The sequence below is a fragment of the Brienomyrus brachyistius genome, unplaced genomic scaffold (assembly GCF_023856365.1).
Source record: "Brienomyrus brachyistius isolate T26 unplaced genomic scaffold, BBRACH_0.4 scaffold58, whole genome shotgun sequence".
NCBI lineage: Eukaryota > Metazoa > Chordata > Actinopteri > Osteoglossiformes > Mormyridae > Brienomyrus > Brienomyrus brachyistius.
In genome coordinates this window covers 1,338,182-1,347,564 of record NW_026042333.1, presented here as the reverse complement: position 1 = coordinate 1,347,564, position 9,383 = coordinate 1,338,182, and the positions used below count along the sequence as shown (strand labels likewise).

Sequence of the window (9,383 nt, the reverse complement as noted above, 5' to 3'; positions counted from 1 at the left end):
TGGCCTCCTACCCACATGAACCTAGACCACAGGAAGTGTCCAGAAGGTGAGAGTCTAAAGAAGGTTGTTTAACCTCCTCAGAAATCACCATTTCTCTCCAAAAACACAGGCAGCTTTGGGGCAGCCGTCCCAAAGGCCTTAAATTGACTGTGCTTGACGGTTATCCACTTCACTCTGTTTAGACGATGTCCACGGGCGCCCGTCTCTGGAGTTCAACAAGCTGCCAGGCCGAGTGTGAGCTCTGTAACTATATACAACGCTTTGTAACTGTATACATTATGTTATATAACGCATCGCCGGTTCCAGGGTTACCGACACTAGAACAATCACACCCTCTAGAAACAGGCACCTCACCGCACAATTTTTGGAGCGTGCAAATGAAGGAGAGATAGCCCACCACGCACCCAACCAAAGGTACGCGCTGGATTACGGTTGCTCTCCTGTACCCACAGCCAAGCAAAATTTTGCTTCTTTGCATATAGAGATAAATGCAGTTGCATTGTTCTTAGTGTGATGTACAGTGTTTTTTTGTTATGTTTTAAGCATTTAAAACGCACTGTCTGCTCAAATACAGCAGCGTCATCTGCAATATTTTTTAAAGGAAGTCTTGATTCGAAGAAATTTTGAAGTTTTCTGCAGCGCTGTATTATTCACAACAACCCACGTCGGAAGCTTATATATGCTTGGCATTAAATAAAACCCGGCTGTTTTATTTAAAGATGTGATTTTTTAGTCCTGCTGAGCGCGTCAAACCCGCTTAGTTACCTGCAAGCATTAGGTTACACAGATCTGCGTTCTGGGAAAGCCACGACGAATGGGAATCCCTGAGAAAAATGTCTGTGATCCATGAGACGATCACATGCTGCACACAATCACAGACTGGGAGCCGGAATCTATGGACGCACCTTTGTGGCGCATTAGCAGATTTTCACACATGCACATAAAATCCAACGTGAAAGGTGTCGCTTTGGAGAATGGCAGCATCGTCTGGTCAACCTACATCAGGCAGGGATGGGGGGGGGGGGGGGGGGGGGTGATGTATGGAGGGCCTTACAGCTGTGCCATGTGCTCTCAGGCTTTTATAAACACTCTCCGCTGGCGCTGGGTGGCCTGAAGGGGGGGGGGGGGGTGGGGGGAGGTTACCCACACAAAATCACAGGTGTGCGTTTGCTAGCTTCATCACCGCGGTCACCGAAATCAAGATGGAGAACCCACCAAAAATAATCAGCTTCCTTCAGCTTCATCTGAAGCCAGGAATTCACGAGCAGAAGGGAACTTTCTTCCAGAAGCGGGGGGGGGGGCATGCGTGTCATGTGTCCGACCCGCCAGGTAGCAGATGGTAACAGCTGATGCTAACGCCGGCCCTTTAAACCAGGATGAGGTGCGACGACACGCTTATCAGCCGCAGACAGACACACAGCTCCCACAGCAGCCCAGCAGGGGAAATTTCCATGCGACTGTCCCTCTGCACCAACACCTGCGCCCGTGATACGTCACCACACACGAGTCTGATCTACGCTGTCTGATGAAGAGTTAATCTGCCAGCGGCTGTTACACAAACGCGTGACTCTGACACCTGCCCCCCTCAACCCCTGCTACTCGATACGCTCATTCTCATAACGGGCCCCCAGCCCCCCCACCACGTCGCACCCCTTTGGCTAACACAGAGCGACAGGCCAGCACACGACACAAGACAAGGTCACGTCTCAACCTGTGAAACTGCTAGGGGTCAGGGCTTTGCTCTGTGCCCAGACAGCAAGGATCGTCTTCCTGGGGAGACATTCTCATAAACGGTTTATGAGGTTAATGCTGATGGCACACTAAATCAGATATATTTCAGCAGAAAAGAGGTGTAGTGAACAAGCAGGAACAGGAAGCCTGGAGACAGACACCCTCCTGAGGGAATTCCCCTCGCACCCAACCCTCCAGTCACACCTAGAGGGTGTCACTTTCAAAGCCATTAGAGAGGCAGAGTATTACAAGAAGGTCACATGGCACAGAACTTCAGGCCAGGCATCTCAAACAATGCAAGAGTCTCATGAAGAGATCCGGATTCAGACAGCGATTCCCGATGCCTGACAGCGGCTTGCGTTTTTTTTTTTATGACCTTCCGTGAGACGGCTCGCAGCTCAGGCATGTTCTTTCCAGAAGAACCTTGTCTCACATCGGTGAATTTCACAAGTACTCCTGTCCAGCTCACATCCATTGTAATCCATTTTTCTTGTTTAAAATCTCAACCTGTCTGGGTGGAGATTTTAACAGCCTAGTGGCAAAACACAAAGCACTTCCGGCCCATGCGATGCATCTACCAGTGATGTGCTGCATATGGCATACCTTCGGAAAAACTACAGGAATCTAGGCATCCGGTGTAATACACTTGAAGGCTGTGTCACACATAATATTACATCACATTACGATGTAACTGACCTCTTCCAATCATCATTCAACAAGCTATGCCATCTAGCTAGTCCAAGCCGTAATATTTTTGTTGCAGTTTCTCGATGTCACCACTAGAGGGAAATATCGCACCATGTATTTATTATGATTGATATATTTATTTTTATATATATTATTTGTATTCACCATCCTTTTCTGGGTCTCGCCTCTCAACCCTGGGACGTCACAGCTTCCTGGTTCCAGGTTTAAGACAAAAAAAGGCAAGACAGAACTACAGATACTGGATAGATAGATAGATAGATAGATAGATAGATAGATAGATAGATAGATAGATAGATAGATAGATAGATAGATAGATAGATAGATAGATAGATAGATAGATAGATAGATAGATAGAATCTTATAATATACTGTTAATGTTAGAGTTATCTGGATGGTGAAAACCACCCAGTATTGAATGAATGAATTTAAATTTATTCTGGTCACATACATACATACATGCAATACATAACATACATACATACAAACACACATACTGACCAAAACATGTGTAGTTTGAACTTCAGCCTATTACACCAGCCGTTTTCACATCACATTTCCAACAGGTAACCCTGTCACTATTATTTTCTCTTGAGTTCCTTTATTATTTCTCATTGAAGTGGCAGAATCTGACAGAGCTGGTTTTCTAGAAGCGCTCATCCACTTGCTTGCATGCTGCTGCAAGCTCGCGGGGCCCTTTAACATCACGAGAAAACAAAAACAATTATACACCAGTTGTTAAAACTCATTTTTCCAGTCTGTTTCCAGGGCGACTTCAGACATTATTATTATTGCTACTCCTGGCCAGTCATTACGTGCTGTGGGTGTCAAATGTTGCCTCAGGAGCTCCAGTCATGGGAAAAAAGACGTAAACAGCTGCTAACACTGGAGATGTCGGCCAACACACCCACTTCAGCAGTGTTTCCCGCAGACCGTGTGATCTGTATATTTCTTTGTAGGGTCTGAAATACTCCTCGCCTGCAAGTGGCGCTGTTCTCCTAGAGATGCCTCTGGGGATATGACCAGTAAGAGAAAAAGGGATCAGTTCGGTAAAACTTGAGTAAAGTGTTGGTCACGTCTCTGTGTATCATTAAAATTCAAATATCACGTATCAATTCATCCAGGGTCCACAGATTTTGTGATGTCAGAAGTAAACTGTGGAGCAACTGAAACCGCTGAACAGCATAAGCCAGAAAAGTGGTGTCGCCTAATATCTCACTGCATTTAGTATAGCAGAGAAGAGCGGGAACGTGCAGCATTTCTTCACGTGGCTGGAGATGATGCACTAAAGGCATTTAATTCTATGGACTTTGATGACGATGTGGATGTTTTGGATGTGCTCAAACAAAAGTCTAGAGCAAGGGGTGTCAAACTCCAGTGCTGGAGGGCCAGAGTCCTGCACATATTTGGGTTTCCCCTCATGTAACACAACTCCTTGTGCTAATTAGCACACAGCTCTTGAGCTGAATCATTTGTGGTGGAACAGGGAAAGAACTTAGCCAGTGTTTCCCAACCCAGTCCTTAAGGAAACCAGAACAGTCCATGTTTTTACTTCCTCTCAGCTCCCAGAGCACCTGTACCAGGCATTCGGTGTTCCTGATTGGCTGGGAGCTCGGAGGGAGCAAAAGCTTGGACTGTTCGGGGTTCCTCGAGGATTGGGTTGGGAAACACTGAAGTAAAGCAACGCAGGGCTCCACCCCCCAGGACTGGAGTTGAACACTCCTGGATTACAGTATACTGTGAGCCGCGAAAGAACATCACGTATCTGAGGAACAAGTTTTTTTTACGTGAAATAAAAGAACGGCTGATGCATACGTGATAGACTTGAAGAATAAGGCAAAGGAATTTGGACGATTAACTGATTAAAGGCCGCATTGTTTGTGGTATTGACGGCAGTGTGAGAGCCAGGCGACTCATGTGAACCTTATTTGAACCTAGCAAAGGCTGTGGATATATGTCGGGCAAATGAGGTCACGCAGAGCCGCATGAAAGTTTGCACGAGGACGCAGAAGTAGTCAATAAGAATACGAAAAGTAAGACAATAGCATACTAATGTTACACAGACGGGTAAAGAAAAAGAAGTCTGCAAGCGATGTGGATACACACACGAGCCAAAAAATAATGCCTAGCCTACAGAAGCATATACAACGAACACTCACGAAAGAACCATTTCAGACGCATGCGCAAACCAAAAAACAAACCAAAAAAGCAAGCCCAGGACAACACAGAGAAAGGTTCGTGAAATAAATCAGGAAGCAAATGTTGAGATGTTTATGGGCAGCATTGATATCAAGCAAAAAAAGCAAACAGCTAGCAAATGGCTAATACGGTTAGATACAGACTACGATTCAAAATGAAAATCAGATACGGACACAAGTGCTCAAAATAACTACATACTTAACTTGAAGCTAGACGCAGAAGGGGAGTGTAACGAACTGACTTCGAAAATGTAGCGAAAAAGAAAACACTTCTTGAAGTCGAACTGCAATTTAGTGACACATTCTGGTCACAAGATGGAGCCAAAGGGTAAGGCTATGCTCAAGTGTAAACATGAAGACGATTCCAGATAGAATTCCAAACCGTAGGCTTAGACTCACCTTTGATCCAGTGGAGAAACTTGTTCAGAATTGGGACTCACCAAAAGAGTTTACAGTGAAGGAGCCATAAGAAGAGAGCATTACCCATTGTGCACTGTGGAAGAAATAACAGCAGACATGCCAAATGCCAAAGTGCTTTCGGTATTGGATGCCAACTCTGGCTTCTGATATGTACAGCTGGACAAAGAGGGCTCCAACCTATGTACTTTCAACACTCCTTTTTGCAGGTATTACTATCATCAGCTCCAGAAGTGTTCCAAAAGTGCATTGCACAAAACTAGAATATTTAGACCAGTGGTTCTCAAACTCGGTCCTCGGAACCCACTGCCCTGCTTGTGCTCCAGCTATCCCTGCCCTACACACCTGGATTACCTGGATCAGGTGTGTTCAGTCAATCAGAAGCTGAAAGACAGCCGGGACTTGTGTGTGGGGCAGGGATAGCAGGAAGACAAGCAGGGCAGAGGGGCCCGAGGGCCGAGTTTGAGAACCACTCATTTAGAGCATGGCAATTCAACTCTGGCCCTCCATTCTAAATCCAGGCCTTGTTCTCAGTTTTCCCGGGCAGTTATAGTTTAATAATTACTGATTCCGATTGGCCACATACGCATCACACCTGGCTCACAGGTACAGAAATGTTGAGCTCGGACCTTGAGGACTGTGATTTGGAGACGGTTATGGACGTGGTGGATGATATTCTGGTGCGGGATGAAGACGAGAAAAGCACGACACGGCACAATAGGAGACTAAGACAACTGTTAGTTTAATACCGACAGTATTAAAAGCATTAATCTAAAACTTAACGAAGGGCATGAATCTCACTGAGACATTGTCATATGCAAAGAGAGGGCAAGAGATGTCATGTAGTGGCCTGGAATGATGAAGCAGATAGAGGATGCTGTGTTTAAGATGTCCAGCACACCCTGCTACATGTGACGTCGCCACTACCAGTGACGTCCCTGCATCTAGCTCGTCATTCTTTCTGTGTCATCTTCCATGTATGACCCGCTGCCTTACTTCTGGTTGCCTGGCGATTGGAGGGAGTGTCAGCACCGGCTTGTTGCACTGGAGTGTCAAACCTGAGACACCAACTAAGGAAGAGGGGGGGTCACGATAGCGTAGACTGATTAGACCACCAACACGTTATTCTCCTTAAAAGGAACGTTTTGGTAAAAAGAAACATTGTAGTAACAAAAGAAGAATGCGAATGCTATCAAATGCAATAGTTTGCATTGTAAAATTAAATATCAAAAGCTGCTGTTTAAACTGTCATTGGAATACAGGTCATGCGGAGGGAGATATGATGTATGTATTTCTATGTACTGTAGCTTCTGAAATACTCCTTACCTGTAAGTGGCGCTGTCCTCCTAAGGATGACCTGTAAGAGAAGATAGGATCAGTTCGGTAAAACTTGAGTAAAGTGTTGGTCATGTCTCTGTGTATCATTACAATTCGAATATTACACATCACTTCACCCAGGGTCCAGACATTACAGACCGAAAATCAGATTCACCCCGAGTGCTTTTTGAACTTGTTATACGAACAGCATCGCTGTTTATATTATGGCATCGAGTGTAAAATGACATATGTACAGCATTCCATAATGCCCTTTTCCACACAAGATTTAAGATCAGCTGGTTAGAGATACACATAATATTAACCTATTTTTTACAGGAAAATGCCACTGACATGTTTACCTGGTGGCTCAAAAGAAAACTGACGTGTAAATAAACTGTCACAGGCGATCTTACCTGACTCCTGTATTTAAAAACCGTCAAAATAACTACAAATGGAAGCGTAGGTGTATATCTCATGGCAAGTGTTTGCTCTGTTATGTCTTAAGAACAACTTAGGTCTGAAACTGTTAACCTGTATGCTGTCATCTGTTTGAAGAAAATGAGCAGATTTATGTCAATAATCAGCATGTGGTTCAGGGGACTAACCCTTTGTGGCTGCGATCAGAAGGTTGCTGGTTTGAGCCCAGCCTCAGCACATCTGTGAGTCCTTCAGCAGGGCCCTTAACCCCCAGATCCCTGGGTGCTGCTATGGGTGGCTGTCCTTCACAGGCAGCTTGCTCTCACCTATAGAGAGCAAGTTCGGGGAGGCATAAAGAGAACTTCCCCACAGGGATCAATTTTAAAAAGTATCAATTATTGTACCTTCGCGCAGGTAGTAACGCTCACCACATCGATGTAAGTGGTGCGCCATCTGGTGGACATGCTGAATTACGTCCATTTATTTTTGTAGTTACAGCCAACACTGTAAACATGTTGATATGATGCCTGGAATTATTCACAGCCCAGCCCTAGGGAATACATTAGCCTTCAATGTTAGCGAAATTTTTATTTTGTCCTCAAATTACAGATAGAGAAGAATTTTTTGTTTCATTCGTTATCTAAATAGTCATATGATAGTCTGGTCATATGGTATAGCTAGCCGGTTATCTACGAAATTTCCATCTGACCCCATTTTTACTGTATGATATTCATTACTGTGCCTGCGCTGTTTGAACGATTATGTTCATTTTACCGGAATTTTCAATAGACATTTACACGGTTGGGGACCTATACCTGTTAATAGTAAATATCATCCAAACACTAAGCAGAGAACAGTAAATATAAGGCATAGAGATAATTTAAGGGCTTGACATTTCAAATAGCAAACGGAGGAAAAAAAATACTCCTGCGTTGGCATGGGAACCATGAGCACTGCATGGAGGTGGATGTTTACGGTGTCTGTCTGTTTTTAAAAATAAGTAAATAAAAAGAAATACTGTCTCAACATTACCAGGGGAGGGCGCTATTCATTAACACAGCGTAAACATGCAAACACCCTCAGGGGAACCGACCCGCAGGCCTTAAAATCCGCGCATCTCCCTCCTTTCCCGCTCTCCCTTCTCTGCCGCCAGCGATGCGATCGGATGCCTGTCTGTGGACGTCGGGGTATCTTCCGGTGAGTGGGGGCGCTCTACAGCAGACGGCTCCCACATCTCTGCCCCGCCTTGTCCCCCACCACACAGCGTCCCTCTGCACTTCTTCTTATAAAAAAATAAAGCCATTATTAGAAAAGAGATGGAAACGCCTTAGTAATCAACACCTACTAAAAACAACAAGGCACGGCTGGACTAAACAGTCGCGACCCGGCAATTTGGCACTTTCTCTTGTAGCTAGCAGAAACCACCGCAACATGAAAGGTCCATGTACCTATTTTCCATACCCACTGATATAGTACAGGGTCATACAAAACTGAGGCAGCAGGAAAAACATTTGCTTGCTGATATTTTTCTTGCTGGTTCACTCCACCAGCCTCTAAGAATTCGATTCCCTTTATGCCGAAATATCACTGCCATCTTATAAACATGCCTACCGATTGTTATGTGGCAGTCTGGCTCAGCCAATCCCGTTTTGCCTAGTTTTCTGTAATAACCTGGAAGAGGTCCTACCGGGAATTTTTATAAAACTGCCATAAAAATGCTGACTACAGATCCAGATGTTTCATTAACATAAAACTAAACTTAAGAACAAATTAATTCTTGCCATCACAGCTCAAATAAGTTCCTCTTTTATGTACAAATAAACACCAGGTAAGTCTCGTGTATTTCCATTTCCACATCTACCGTACTATAGGCTATTCATAATGAATAGCCACACAATTTCACAAAATGCCGCGCACGTGGGCAAATTTGAATGGAAAGCAGTTGACTTCAGAGGTTTTAATGAGAATGTTTTTTTCTCAGCCCGCTGTGGAAACTTAATATCTCTCCCAGTGTCTGAACCCAGATCCACAGAGCCAAATTAGACAGCGTCCTCGCCTCGTTTATCACTGTGTGGTTCCCATCATGCACTGCTGCAAAAAAACACAGGCTGGGATGTATCGTACGAACAGCCAGGAGGCTCATTGGGCAGGGGCAGGTGTCTGTGGGGTCCGTACGACGTAGGAGTCAGGAAGCGGGACAGCAGCAGTGTGTCATACCCACATACCCACAGTGAAAGATGTTAATTGGGTAAATAACTTGGTAAAAAACAAACTGAAGAGATAAAAATGAGCTGGGAGCAGAAAAAGGACAGAAGCAGGAATCACAATGGACTCACTATTCCGCTTAGAGTTAAAGGCTGAAATCTCAATAAACGGGCGGAACTGGTCTGTGACTGAAGACGCATCTGCTCTCAAAATACCATCACAGCGCTTCGGCCATATAATCGAGGCATCGGACAAGAGATTCCCACCTGTCATTATTCAGTATCTGCGGCAACAATAACGAAAATTGCAAAGTTTTCCACCCTGCACATCTTACACCTGCCAAAAAAAAAGCAGCGCAGAATTGAAACAGGCTAAAATCAATCGTCTATTAAA

General features: G+C 44.7%; 1 long non-coding RNA gene across 1 annotated transcript; it reads right to left on the bottom strand.

Moving 5' to 3' along the window:
* Window positions 1–5,307: 5,307 nt before the first annotated feature.
* On the bottom strand, window positions 5,308–7,090 carry LOC125724983 (uncharacterized). Its single transcript, XR_007387272.1, has 3 exons — window positions 6,974–7,090; window positions 6,378–6,408; window positions 5,308–6,121 (listed from the first exon to the last, which is right to left on the bottom strand). It is a non-coding gene; the product is annotated as an uncharacterized LOC125724983 (long non-coding RNA).
* Window positions 7,091–9,383: the final 2,293 nt, after the last annotated feature.